The sequence below is a fragment of the Ambystoma mexicanum genome, chromosome 9, assembly GCF_040938575.1.
Source record: "Ambystoma mexicanum isolate Mex_15411 chromosome 9, UKY_AmexF1_1, whole genome shotgun sequence".
NCBI classification, from domain to species: domain Eukaryota; kingdom Metazoa; phylum Chordata; class Amphibia; order Caudata; family Ambystomatidae; genus Ambystoma; species Ambystoma mexicanum.
Genome location: NC_090931.1, coordinates 1,379,501,858 through 1,379,515,933, shown reverse-complemented (window position 1 = coordinate 1,379,515,933; position 14,076 = coordinate 1,379,501,858).

Genomic DNA, 14,076 nt, shown 5'->3' with positions numbered 1-14,076 from the left:
CCCTATTTTGATATTATCAAAAGCTTTTGATTGGTCAATGAGGACTCCATATGGGGGGGGGGGTTATCCTTTCTACAAGCCTTTTCATACAAGATTTTAACTATCAGGCCATTCAAGGATGTCGACCTCCCGTTCTTGAAGTCGATCTGTGCTCTATCCAATATACCACTATTCTCTGCCCATTGCTCCAAGTCTCTGAGAACTGCGCCCACGAACATCTTGCTGTCAGCATCTAGAAGGGCGTTCAGCAGATATTTGCCAGGATCGGCCGGATGGCCCTTCTTATAGATTGGAATTATGACTGCAGTGCTCCATCTCCTCAGACAACTTTTTCAGATTAATTACACATTTTTGAATAGTCCCAAGAGGCTTTCAGACCATTCAGCTATATCAGATTTAAAAACAGCATTTGTTAAGCTGTTTGGACCCAAGGCTCTCGAGTTTGAGGACTTCCTTATTAATTCTACTATAACCTATCTTGTCAGGGTTAACAAACAGTGCCCATTTTCCTTTGAGTCTCCTTTAACCCCCGCCGGTTCCTGTAACATCTTTTAAAATGATTTGACAATGCGTTCTCTGACACCAAATTGCTTTGACACTGGGCTTGGGACCCATTCTCCTTGTTTACTAACGACCAGAAATTGGGTGCATTCTTTGATGCCAGGGTGCCCAGCATGAGTTTGTCCTGGCTCTGGTGTTTAATAAATCTGTTTCCGCCCACCCAATTCCTATATTCTACCACCAGTCTCTTTTTTTTTCCCCTCAGCTCTCTTTTGTGGGTCCAAGGGACGTTTTACTTTTTTTTTTGGGGGGGGGGTTGGGTCATATGGCAATCTAGTAATAATGGACTTTTTTTTTACAGAATTCCCACATTAACATTCTTGTACCACCTGCCATTCCAAAGAGACTAAATGGCCGATTCATGGAACAAACGTGCGCCGAAAATCCGAGCGCAAGGAGGCGCAAGGTGGCGCAAGCGTAAGAAAGCAAGCGCACGCGCACGCGTGCGATTCAAGGAAGGTGCTACGCTTGTTTCCCACTGGTTGTGCGCCAAATCCGTGCATGGCTCACGCGGGCACACACGTCATCAAACGGCGTGTGCTAGGCGCACAGCAAAAGCACATATAGCGCGGTGCACACAACAAAAGCGGGCGGAATAGTGGGCGTAACACACAGAATGGGGAATAACACATGAAATAGAAGGCTTAAATGGGGAAGTACTGCAGGGAACTACACGGAACGCCCACACGCACGCGAACAGCCCGTATTCATGGATTTGAATATGGGAAACCCACGGATGGCAAAAGACGCGCACAGGCGTGAACGCGTCCTCCACACGAAGGCAGGCGGAAGCGTCCCCGCGCACAGTATAAAAGTGAGCGCAAACAACAAACACGTATATACAGCTACGATGAATGCCCCATTTGTCGCAGAACTGATCGTGGGACACCGCAGGAGGAGGAGAATAGCCAGGGCACGCATTTTTTCACCACGGACAAGCCTTTTTGGGATGACTGACGACCAGGTCTATGGCAGGTATAGGTTTCCACCCCGTATCATCCTAGACCTGGTCAAGGAGTGGGAAGATAACCTTACATCCCCCACCCTCTGCTCCCAAGCATTGAGCCCCTTGGAGAAGGTGCTCAATGTCCTGCATTATTTGGTCACTGGGTCTTTTCAGCGGACTACTGCCATAGTGGGGGGGGGGTCTCACAGGCCACGCAGTCACGCTGCCTACACCAGGTCTTGGCAATCATGACAACACACCCCTCAGTCCGCAGGCACATATACATGCCCAGAACACCTGCAGAAAGGCAGGCCGTTGTACAGGACTTTTACAGGGTGGCACACTTCCCCAAAGTGCTCGGTGCCATAGATTGCACCCATGTGGCCCTACGTCCACCTAGGGCCACTGAGCACATCTACCGAAACCGCAAGCACTGGCATTCCATCAACGTACAGGTGCTATGCGATGCAAAGGAAATCATCACCTCTGTCTATGCAAACTACCTTGGATCCACCCATGACAGTTTCATATACAGAATGTCCCCCCTGAGCCGGGCCCTGGAAGCTGGGCAGCATGGCGACACATGGCTCCTAGGTGAGTACAAATGCCTGTGCACATGCATGCATGTCACACACACACACAAATACACAAACCCCAATAATCACAACCATTGTCACCTCTCCAGGGGACAGTGCCTACCCTCTGAGCAACCACATGATGACGCCAATCCGGAACCCCACCACACCACCCCAGGTAAGATACAACGTGGCCCATATTGCAACCAGAGCCATAGTGGAGCGCACATTCGGAGTGCTCAAGTCACGCTTCCGCTCCCTTCACCGCTCTGGCGTGCAGCTACTCTATGCACCCCCAGTAGTGTGCAGGATCATTCTGGCAGCATGTGTCCTGCACAATGTTGCAACACGGCAGGGTGTACCCGTGGATATGGTGGTGCCCCCACATCCCCAACCACATGCACAGGCGCTGCCCATGGGAGGGGATAGGGCACGTGGCGAGGAAGCCCGGACCCAGCTTGGGCCACATTTTTCACCTAAACTCCCAACCCTGCGGAGTGCACACAGGCCTGGCACATACCAGGAGACAATCGATGATGACAAAGATACAGTCAACTGTCACAACCTTACCACCCTGAGATTGTTGCCATGGAATTGCCACATTGTGTGCATCCCTAGCTACTTAAACACAAGCAATCCTGTGTGATCAAAAGGCACACATGCAAGGTGTGAATCACACAGACCTGCAAAACAGGCCATGACTATCACTGGTATGTCACTCAAACCCTCCCAAACCACAACATGACATGGCAAGCAATAGCCATACACCAACACAGTACCAATAAGGTACACATTGCCATGTGAAAAATGTAAATTGGCATCAGACAATGATGCCTGACATGGAATCAGATGAAATGACTGACCAACAACCTCCCACCCAAAATAAGTCATACCCAAATGCATTCCAAAAGTTGTAGTTGTAACATAACAATGAATGCCTGTCTACATGCACAATGTGCATTGCAAAATCAACACTACAGCTTCTGTGTGCTGTGTCCACCCCCTGCAACAGATTGCTCAGCGCACAGCACACTGAACAGCCATTGTGTGTGATGCACACCCTGAGCATCACATCTAAGTGACAAACTACATCAAAAAGCAAATTAGGAATGTACAGGATCCACAATTGGTCATAGAACATGTGCTGCAGGGACACAGTGGGCACTAGAAGGCAAACAGAGTGTACACGTGGACATGGAAGGGTGGTTGTACATGTAGTCGATTATAGTGCGAGTGTGTGGGTCAGTAAGGACATGCACTCAACATATGCATGGCCAATCAAGTGACCATCAGTGTCCTCTACACATCACATGTGAACATTCACCATGTGTATACCCCAGCATGTCAAACCACAACTATCCCCTCACACCTGAAAGGTAAACACAACACATGAACAGGCATTGATCAGCAGAATACATCATGTACATAGGATACCACAATTACAATGTCAGGGTGCCCATCACACTGCAGGGCAAGGCAACTATCAACAACAAAACACCCCCCCTCCCTCACAAATCCCCACGACCCATTGAACAACTGCACCTGGGTTATTCAGCCTTCATCCTTGAATTTCACCTGGCCACAGGATCACCCTTCCCTTTTGTCACCATCTCCCACCTTGTGTTGTAAGAGGATTCAATTCAACACTACAGCTAAGTCAACGCCTAGTCTAGAATACCGAATGAAAGCCCTTATTGATATATCTTTATGTCCAGTTCACGCGTTCTGGATGACTACCCCTATATAACACCCCTCCCTTGGAATCCCCCTGACCCCACTGAGCCAAGAAGTAGTTCTGTTTGCAAGTTAAAAGGTTTATTTGATAATTTAAACAATAGATATATATATATCACACTTTAGAATAAATTAATAATTGAATATCACCCTTAATCTGATGTGAGAAAGATTAACAACGGAGAATCTGGCACTATCACACTTCTTTATAATCACTAAGGAGTTGACATGAAATGGATAAGGTAGCACACTGGTAAATAGGGACAGAAGAATAATGTGATAGAGAATGCTTTATAGAGTTCAAATGGATGTAATGTTGAATGAAAATGCAATACAGAAAATACTCAATATGATTTCAACAAAACAATGTAATCACTTTTCTCTGGCAATCCCCTCCCCCCTTTATGCAATGCAAGGAAATGGAAGGAAAGCACACAGTTCTCAGAAATGCAATCAACTGTAATTCAGTTCACCCCAGCAAGCTTACACTACAGAAGTTGGAAACGCAGGCAAAATGCTTTTATATGTGCTGGCAATGAAGTGAAAAATATGCTAAAAATGCTTTTAATTCCCTCTAGAGGTTCAGGGTGAGTGAAATATACTTAATATTAGTCCAGGCTCACTCTTGCAATGATTCAGGAATGATTGGCAGGTTAAACAAATTTCTGGCAAATGGAAGCACTGAAGCGGCTGTTTTTACACGTGGAGAAATTTGCAAATCGCTGCAATATCGTTTTGGGGTCCTTAGACAGCCTAGGATCTCAGCTTCCAGATGAAAGTTACTGCAAGTCTCTAAGACAAACGGTCGCGGAGATATGAGCGATTTGGTAAAGGTCATTTTTCAGACTTGAAATTTTAAAGTTCAAAAAGACAAGTTACAGCTAGCAACTAGAAAATGACAGGTGACAGTTAGGAGGCAGTTCTACTAGATTAAATAGATTGAATTATATTATTTTAACTAAGAGATTGGTTCTGCACAGTCTACTATGTACTCACAATATATTTAGAAATATGCCTCGCGACGGATCTGGTCAGGTTTTAGACTGGACTCTGGTCTGGTCTCTGCACTTCACAGTGATCTGGGTCAGCTCTCTGGTTCTGCTAACAGTAGTCTGGGTCAGCTCTATTCTGCTGGTCTGGTCTGGGTCTCTGAAGGTGGATAGTTTGAAGTCTCTATGTTGGCTTTCTGGAGGTTGATGGAGGTAGAGTATGGATTTTTCCGGCAGAGCTTCCAGCTGCTGATGGAAATGAATGTCCCTATCTGTCCTGTCTGTCTGCTTTTATGTGTTTTGAAAGTGGGTGTGTGTGCAGCATCACTAGACCCTACCCCTCTCCACTTGCCATTGGTCGAATTTCCATTTCTCACTTGATTGGGGAAGGAACTGTGAGTCAGAGCGATGTCATTTTATGGCTTGCAGAGAGGACACTCCCCTGTCAAATTGCTCACAATCTATATTTGATAAAAAAAGACATATTTGCACAGGTAAACATTTGTTTAAAATTACATGCACCCCTCACATATCACAGGAGGTATCCCCTGTTCAAACTTTGCTCTTCCTGGGGGCTTGCATTCAGAAATGGCACATATTTCACTTTTTAACTGATTTTGCAATGTCGGACATTGACCCAATTTTACACACATGTGCGCAAGGAGTATGGACATTAACTGATGAAGTGTCAGATTTTTAACATGCATACATTTAGAGTAATATCCTCTTTTCCGCTAAAACCCCCCTGAACATACCACCGGGTCCTAACACGTCTTAAAATGTGGGCAGAAAAATCACAAGAATTATGGTAAGTCTTTCTTCGGCCTGTTTTGGGTTCATTTATTCAGTTTTACAAAAAGTAAAATCTGGTGGTTTTAAACGCCGGCTTTTGGATAGTGGTGAGTACTGGTAATGCACCCATTTTTGGGATTTAAGAAATGAATTCCCCACAATTCTAGGTTGCTTTTGGCAATCAGCATTGCCATTCTGTCATGATCTCTGCTTCCAAGAGGTCAGGACTTACCCAACTCCCTTGGAAGCAGACCCATAACCCAGGTTCCGAGCGCCAGCCGGTCCCAATTGGGACCTTTTGGACCCTGTCCTGGCGCCAGTGGCGCCAGGCTCATAAATGTGCCCAGTCCCAGCGCTGGAAGCGCCGGGCTCATAATGCTTGGGTGGACTTACCTGCGGCAGACCATGCTGCTTACTTACCTGCCAGTTGAGCCTCTGATCCTCTTCTGTTTGGGACTACTTTTCCTGTTGGGTGGGGCAGGAGCCACTCCCTAGGTTCAGAACACTGGAACTCTTCTGGAAAGCAGGAACTCTTTTCTTTCCTAGGCGTGGCTGTGGAAGGAGACACCTAAGCACTACAGGAGGCTATTTAAACCACACCCGATGGATGAATCTTGCTTTGCGTTATTCTGCATCCTCTGCAGCAGAACGCTCATCGTGTCTTCCGCATCTGATCCTGGGCCTAAGGAAAAAGGCTTACCATCCTGAATCCAGTCTTCAGCAACACCTATAAAGACAAGAAAGTACAGGTTAGCATTACGGTCTTCAGTGACAGCGCTCCGCTTACCTGATCCATCGGCTGTCACCAACGCCATCTGAAAGACAAAGGCTTACCTACTCTTCGTGCGCTCCGGAGGTCTTCGCACTGCATTCCAGCATCTGAAAGACAAAAGCTTACCAACTCTTCGCACGCTCCGGAGGCCTTCGGCGCTGCATCCCGCATCTGAAAGATAAAACAAGGTGCGTTTAAAAACTTTGGGGAACTTTAATACTCACGTGCCATTACTCCTTTCACATCTAACCCAGTGGGTATTCCGGCACCCTGCAGCCGCTCCGAACCTGTACCTGCAAAGGAAAAAGACAGTTAGAACGCATCGTGAAGCAGGCAACAAGCGCTTACTTACGTGCTTCCAGGCGCTTCTATTCATCACACGGGCTCCATCTTAAAACTCACTTCAGCCCGTCATTCGCCATCGCCGGAACCCTGCGAAACAAGATACAACATTACTAAAGACTTTTAAAGACATTAGAATTACTCAAAACTTACCGTTCGTGAAGTAAACGACGGACAGCAGTCCTCTGAAGTCAAGAGGCCTGCTCCCCTTATCCAGTGAAGAAACTGGTTTCAGCACCCTGCTCCGAAGCAGATGGAGAGCACGGCGTTCACTTACCTAAGGTGAGCGCGTTAACCTTTGGGGTTCTACAGGAGAAGAGAAAGGGAAGAAGAGAGAGACATTCAATAACCCAGTTCATTAATCCCATATTTTCTATCTGCAGACACCTTACCCTTCGAGTCAGACATACAGTGCACAGGGGTCCAGCCCAAAGAGCCAGCCGTGTGTTACACATCACCTTAGAAGATACGGTATACGCCCAGTCAAGACCGGCACCTCTACGGTAATCAGGTGAGCATTACACATTCCCAATGGTTTCAGGCTACTGTGTGGGTAGTCCGATGGTGGTTTTAGGCAGTGCCCTTCTGTGCCCATAACATCGGCAAAGATGGGTGGCAGCCTATTCTTTCTGCATTTCCCTGTGCATTTTCTGGGAAGCTCTGGCCATCATGATGTTTTCAATGCCAGTACTGCACAGTTTTTGAGGTAGGGCTCGGATGCATGGGTAAAAACATCCCACAAGCCCCCCTCTTGTGATGGCCATTCTGTTTCACTGATGGGACTCGCAAGACCTGGGATGTTTCCTCATCTTCTTCCAATAGATGGCACAGTTCAGCATCTTTTCCTCCATCCGGTACTGATCGATCGGTTCGCCTCGCCGGTCCTGATGGGAATATTGGGCGGTACCCCGGGCCCATTGCGTCTCTGCTCCCGGTCTCCGGATCGTCCTCCTTGGTCACTCTCCATGGTTTCATCTCTCCTAGGATGATAAAGCAAAAGCGGCAATACCTACTCATAGACGTTTTTCCACCACTGTTAAGATAGTGGGGCAGCATATGCATTTCATCATAACGAAACATTACATTCTTATTTTGAGAGAAAAAAAAAAACAGTATACTAAGAGACAGTTTCATGCAAATCCCAATATTTTAGAGACTAGATGTGGCATGATTTATGATTGGAACTGAATTAGTCTGAGACAGTACCCGCTAGGATTCCAGAGGATTCCTCCAGTTGTTGCAGAGCGTGCCTGGGATGGCAACATTTCAACTGGTTTATGTGGACCCACTTGTCTTCCCCCTCTGGCGAACCGCCTTTGGGGATGCGGATCTTGTAGGCCACAGGGGAGATTTTGTCTATGATCTCAAAGGGTCCTTTCCATGTAGGCAAACATTTGCGTTGCTTGGCCTGGTTCCTTTGGAAGTTGTATAGATAGACCCGGTCCCCCACCTGATATTCCTTCCTGGAAGTTTTCAGGTCATAGTGGGTCTTCATGCTATCAGCTGATCTTTCTAGATTCCGCTGAGTATAAGCAAAAGCATGTTGAAGGTGTTTCCTTAAATTCTCCACATACTCATGAGTTGTGGAGGCATTTATCAGTGTCTGCTCTTGGGTCCTGTAGAGCAAAGGCTGAGGAAGCACCATCTTGCGCCCAGTCATCAACTCAAATGGTGACATTTTGGTTGCAGATGAAGGGGTAGATCTGATGGCCATTAGGACCAGAGGTAATCGGATATCCCAACTTGGCCCAGAATCTGCCACAAACTTCTTTAATATGCTCACAATCGTCCGGTTATATCTCTCTACTGCCCCAGAAGAAGCTGGTCTATAAGCAATATGCAACTTCCTTTTGACCCCCAGTATCTCCCACATCTTTGTCATTACTTCACTGGTGAAGTGGCTACCCCTGTCTGACTCAATCCTTTGAGGTAGACCAAAACGGGAAAAGATGTGGTTAATCATCAAGGCAGCTGCCGTTTCTGCCTTGCAGTTTGGGGCTGGGAGACATTCCACCCACTTGGTAAACAAGCATGCCACAGTCAACATGTACTTATTCCCCCTAGCAGAGCGAATCACAGGGCCTACAAAGTCGATTTGTAAATCTGACCATGGCAGGGTCATCCCTCTCTTTTGTAAAGGTGCCCGGTGTGTGAGGGATGTCGGCTGAAATTGTGCACACACAAGACAACCCTTCAAATATTGGTTGAGGTCCTGGCCCATGTGTGGCCAGTATGCAATCTCTCTTAAGATTTCCAATGTTGTGTGAAACCCTGTATGACCGGCGGTGGCCGCATCATGGGCGTGACTTAACATCAGGCTTCGGAATGAGGTAGGAACCACCCACTGATCGTGGCCAGCTTTGGATTTCCTTACCAACAAACCGTCTTGGATCCGGAACATTTTTGGGCATTTCATCAACACTCTTAGGTCCTCTTTCCCAATATAATCGGTATCCGTCAGGGGAAAGTGCTCAGGGTCCTCAAGGTGCTGGTAAAATTTACCAATTATTGGATCCCCCTTCTGAGCTGTAATCAAATCAGCATCAGGGGTCTCCTTACTCCATTGTGCAATTGAAAGGTCGTTGTGAGCATTTGTCTGGGACCTAGTGATAGCAGTGACCTGGATTTCCCCCAACAGGGACTCAATCTCAATTAGATCCCCTTGGATGGCTCCGGTTTTGGCCAGCTGATCAGCTAAGTCATTTCCAGTTTTGTCTGGTCCCTCTACTTTGGAATGACCCTTGATCTTTTTCCAATAGATGGTCATCTCATTCGATGTGACCAGATCATCAATGTTTTGGATCAACTTCCCATGTTTCAAGGGTTTGTTGTTAGCACATAACATGCCTCTGGTTTTCCAATTAACCAGGTGCTCCACGAACCCGTTCCGTACATAATCCGAATCTGTGATTATGACCAGTTCGTGGAGTTGATGCTGGACAGCAGTGTGGATGGCCTGATGCACAGCCATCAATTCTGCCACCTGACTACTTCGAGGACCAATTTTGTATCCAGCGGGGGGTTCTGGGGACTCATTCACCCATGCATTCCCTACGCCGGCCACCAGTTCTTTCTCCCCGTTGTTGTCAGCATGGTAAGAGCATCCATCCACATACACAGTGGGCATTCCCTCACACTTGTCTTCTTCAAAGACTTTGTGGGGGGAATTAAGGTATGCCTCCATGTTGTCCTTTATTTTTAGACTTTCGTCCTCGAGACAGTTTTCTCTGGCACAATCATGCAAGTCAGCCAGACCTTGCGCAAGGGGACTCTTCTTGTTTTGGCCATATCTGACCTCCACAGGAAAGCCTTGCATTGACAGAATCCAGGAAGTAATTTGGGAATTACTCACATTCCCGGCCCGGATTCTGTCACTTTGGAGATATTGCAGAGGCTGGTGTGGAGTCTCCACTATGATGTGTTCCCCCTGGATAAACGGGCGGTAATTCTTCAATGCCCACACCGTTGCCAGGAGTGCCTTCTCACAATCGTTGAATTTTTCCTCCACAGAGGATAAAGTTTTGCTCGCATAGGAGATTACTTTATTGACCTTGTCATGCTTTTGGTATAATACTGCCGTCAAACACGTATTAGAGAACCCTGTCTCCAGGAAGAACTCCTTGTTTCTGACAGGGTAAGCTAGGCAAGGCACTTGTGAGAGGCTTCTTTTGAGTTGTTTTACTGCCTCGGCTTGTTCTGGACCCCATTCCCACTTGACCCCCCCCCTTCAGGAGATGAATCAGGGGTCTGGTGATCTCTGTGTAGCCCTCAATGAACTTTCTGCTGTAATTAGTCAGTCCAGGGAGGCTCCTTAGTTCCCGCAGAGTTGTGGGGTCTTTCAGTTCCTGAAGTGCTTCCACTTTCTTTTCCTGGGGACAGAGGCCCTGAGGAGTAATCTCATGCCCCAAGAAATTAACACGGGTTCTACACCACTGTGCTTTCTGAAAGGAAAGTTTTGCTCCGGCGGCCCTCAACTGTGTCAGAACATAACGGATCTCCGCTATGTGTTCCTCCACAGATGAACTTTTGATGAGGACATCATCTACATAAGCCAGGTTACCCCTCGCACCCAGGTCGGGCATGGCCTTATGTAGGAAAATGTTGAACTCATTACCGGAGTTAAGGTATCAGAAGGGAGTCCGGGTCCATGTGTATTGCTGGCCCCCAAAGGTAAACGCCAGTTTGCATTGGTCCTCCCTGCTGACAGGCACGGTCCAGTATCCATTGGTCAGGTCTATTGCAGTGAATACCTGTGACCCCTGAATCTGGGCCAGCCCTTGGTCAATGTAGGGAAGAGGCCATCGGGAAGTATGGACCCGTTTGTTGAGCTCCCTGAGGTCGGCGCAGAGTCTCCACTGGCCGTTTGGCTTCAATATTCCCAGCATCGGATTATTGAAGGTGCTGTGGACTGGACGGATTATTCCCCGGGACTCAAGGTTCATAATTATTTCAGTAAGCGACTCCATGGATGCGAGAGGCAAGCGATATTGCTTCACAAACACAGGAGTCATGCCAGGGTCCGTGGGGATTGTTGTTGTGTGGATGTCATTGCTACCACAGTCATATGAGTCTACCGCAAAGAGATCTTGGAAATCCAAGGAAACTTGTTTCAACTTTTGCTTTTGTTCCAGAGTCACACAGGCATCAGCTAGGTTGACTCTCTCTTCCACCATCTGCCTGAAGCCTGGAAAGACTTCTGGTTTGGCTATCTCCGCGGCCTCCTCCAGCTGGGTGGAGAAGTCCCTGGTCAGAGTGCTGATTTGGACCGGAGGCTTCAGGTGGGAAAGGCAGCCCTCATGGACCTGGAAAATCACCTCATCCCTCCTGAAGTCACAGGCCACATCTTCCTTACCATAAGGGCAGGAAGTGTACACCAGGAAGTTCCCCCCATGCCGGGTAAAAATCCTGTCTGGTTTTGTATGGTCCTCACTGTCACTGTCAACGCAGTCCTTGGGGATTGGTCCTAACAGTTCATTTCCTAAGTCAATGGAAAAATGTCGGTCATCAACCGCCATTCCAATAATGGTGCCTGCGGCTAGAGTGATACTCTTTAAGTCGCTGTTATCCACCTCCATTGGAATGGTGTCATGTTCTATGTTGACTAATGGAGTTGGGTTTACCCCCAACCCTTGCTGTTGGAGAGAAGCATTTAGATGTATGTAAGCATCAGGGTTTTGCAAATATTGTCCTCTTTTAGCTTTCACTTCCAGGGAGAATTGTCGGGTCCTTTCTGGGATGGTGACTTCCTCTTTAATCTGAATTTCAACTGCATAAGGTAGCAATTGAGCTGACCTAAATGCTTTTTCTGGATCATCAAAGCCCATGGGATTATCCGCTAATCGGGACCAAGCTTTTGAAGTTTATTAGGTCCAAACTACTGGCAAAGCGATTGAGAATGTCACTGCCTAAGTAAAAGGCGGCAGGGACGTCTCGCCCGACCCAACAATTGTGGACTATGCTCTTGTTGCCAATGGAGATTTTGAGCATACACCTGCTTGGCAGGAGATGTTTGGAATCAGGTGCTTCCAGGTCCATTTCCCATTTGTCTATCAGTTTGAAGGTGGGAATGGCTGGATCTTTTGGGAGTTGGCGAAACATGGCTTCGCTGATGAAGCTCTTACCGTTGTTCACACACACTCGAGCGAGAACAGAGTCCTTCCCATCATTTAACTGAACAGGGATGAACAACTGCTCTCATGGGGGCGTGGCTTGGCAGCCATGTGAAAAGACGCGCCTGAACGGGGGCTCCCGATGATCCGAACATTATCCGGCTGAATCCGCGCAAGGACCGTGACAATGCGGCAAGGAAAATGATGACTGTATACCTGAAGCTCGGCTGCACGCGTGGATATATTTTTACACGGGATCGTGCAGCGATTATGTACTTGGGTGTCGCTGGAAGATTTGGAACTGAGACTCCGAAGGCCGAGAAAATGGCCGCCGTCGCCTGACGAGCAGACAAAAGATTGGGGACCGGGACTTTGGTGGCGGTCCCCTTGGTATAGTTTTAACGTGATCCGGTGCGATCAAGTCCGTTCAGAGGTTGCAGTAACTGTGGGGGCGAGCAGGCGGACGGAGGATATTGAAAACCGAGTGGCGGCGGGTGGCCCGGGGCCTAAGCGAGACAGGGGGGCCGCCCTTGATTACAGACATGTCGAGCAAGCTTCTGAGAGCGAAGAACAAACAACCCACGCTCGACGATTTCACCAAGACGCCGCCCGGCCCGGAGTGGACCAAGAGCAAGGAGAAGGCACAGCCCAAGGAGATGGCCGCAATGGGAGCGAATCAAGAGGTCCTGGCGGCGATCGCAGACTTGAAGGCGACGTGGGAGACCAAGCTGCAATTAGCGGTGGCCGAATTAAAAACCACGATGGAACTACAGGTTGGGGCGGTACAGGAAGATGTGAACCTCCTGAGGCAGGACGTGCGAGCCCTGGCCGAGCGCACAGAAACCTTGGAAAAGGAGATGGGCCCGACTACGGCGGAATGCGCCGAGCACAAGCGTGAAATCCACGCCCTGGTACAGAGGGTTGGCAACCTGGAAAGCAGGGCTGAAGAGGCAGAAGGAAGGGCTCGGAGAAACAACGTCCGGATCGTGGGCCTACCGGAGGGGGCGGAGGGCCAGAATCCCACGGAGTTTATTGAGACTTTGCTGTTGCAGGAGATTACCGGGGGCGCCCTGACGCAGGGGTTTGCGGTGGAGAGGGCACATAGGGCCCTGACCAGAAGGCCACCGCCGGGTAATCCGCCCAGGCCTGTGATCGCTAAGATCCTCAATTACAAGGACCGGGAGAAGATCCTGGAACATTTTCGCAAAGGAGGCACCATAAGGCGAGGAGAGGCGACCATCACTGCTTACCCCGACTACACCTTACAAGTGCAGCGCCATCGTATGAACTTTGGGGCAGTCAAGAGGCGATTGCGGGCGGCTGGCTTTAAGTACATGCTACTCTACCCAGCCAGACTGAAGGTCTTCTTTAAGGCTAAGATGGTGTTTTTTGACTCCCCGCAAGAGGCCATGGAATGGCTTGATGCACAGAACTGCCCGCAGGAACCAGACGGACGGCTGGCGGACGGAGATGGGAGAGATAAGTGATGCTGCGTGCCTGGCTGGGCTTTGAACATTCGGACTTGAATATAGTCTTTGCCACTTTGTAATTCGGATGTACGGGGCTGTTTAGGAGTTTGAAACATGGTCCAGGAGCGCGGATACGGGTGCGGGAGGGAGTGCCCGGGGACAGTTGTCTTGTACCCCAGTGTGTGTTTAGATTAGTCACTGTGTGTGGGGTGACACCCTGTCGGGTTCTCTGCTTGGGCTTCCAGAGAGAACCGAACACGGGGATGCCTGAGATCCAGGGATGGAGC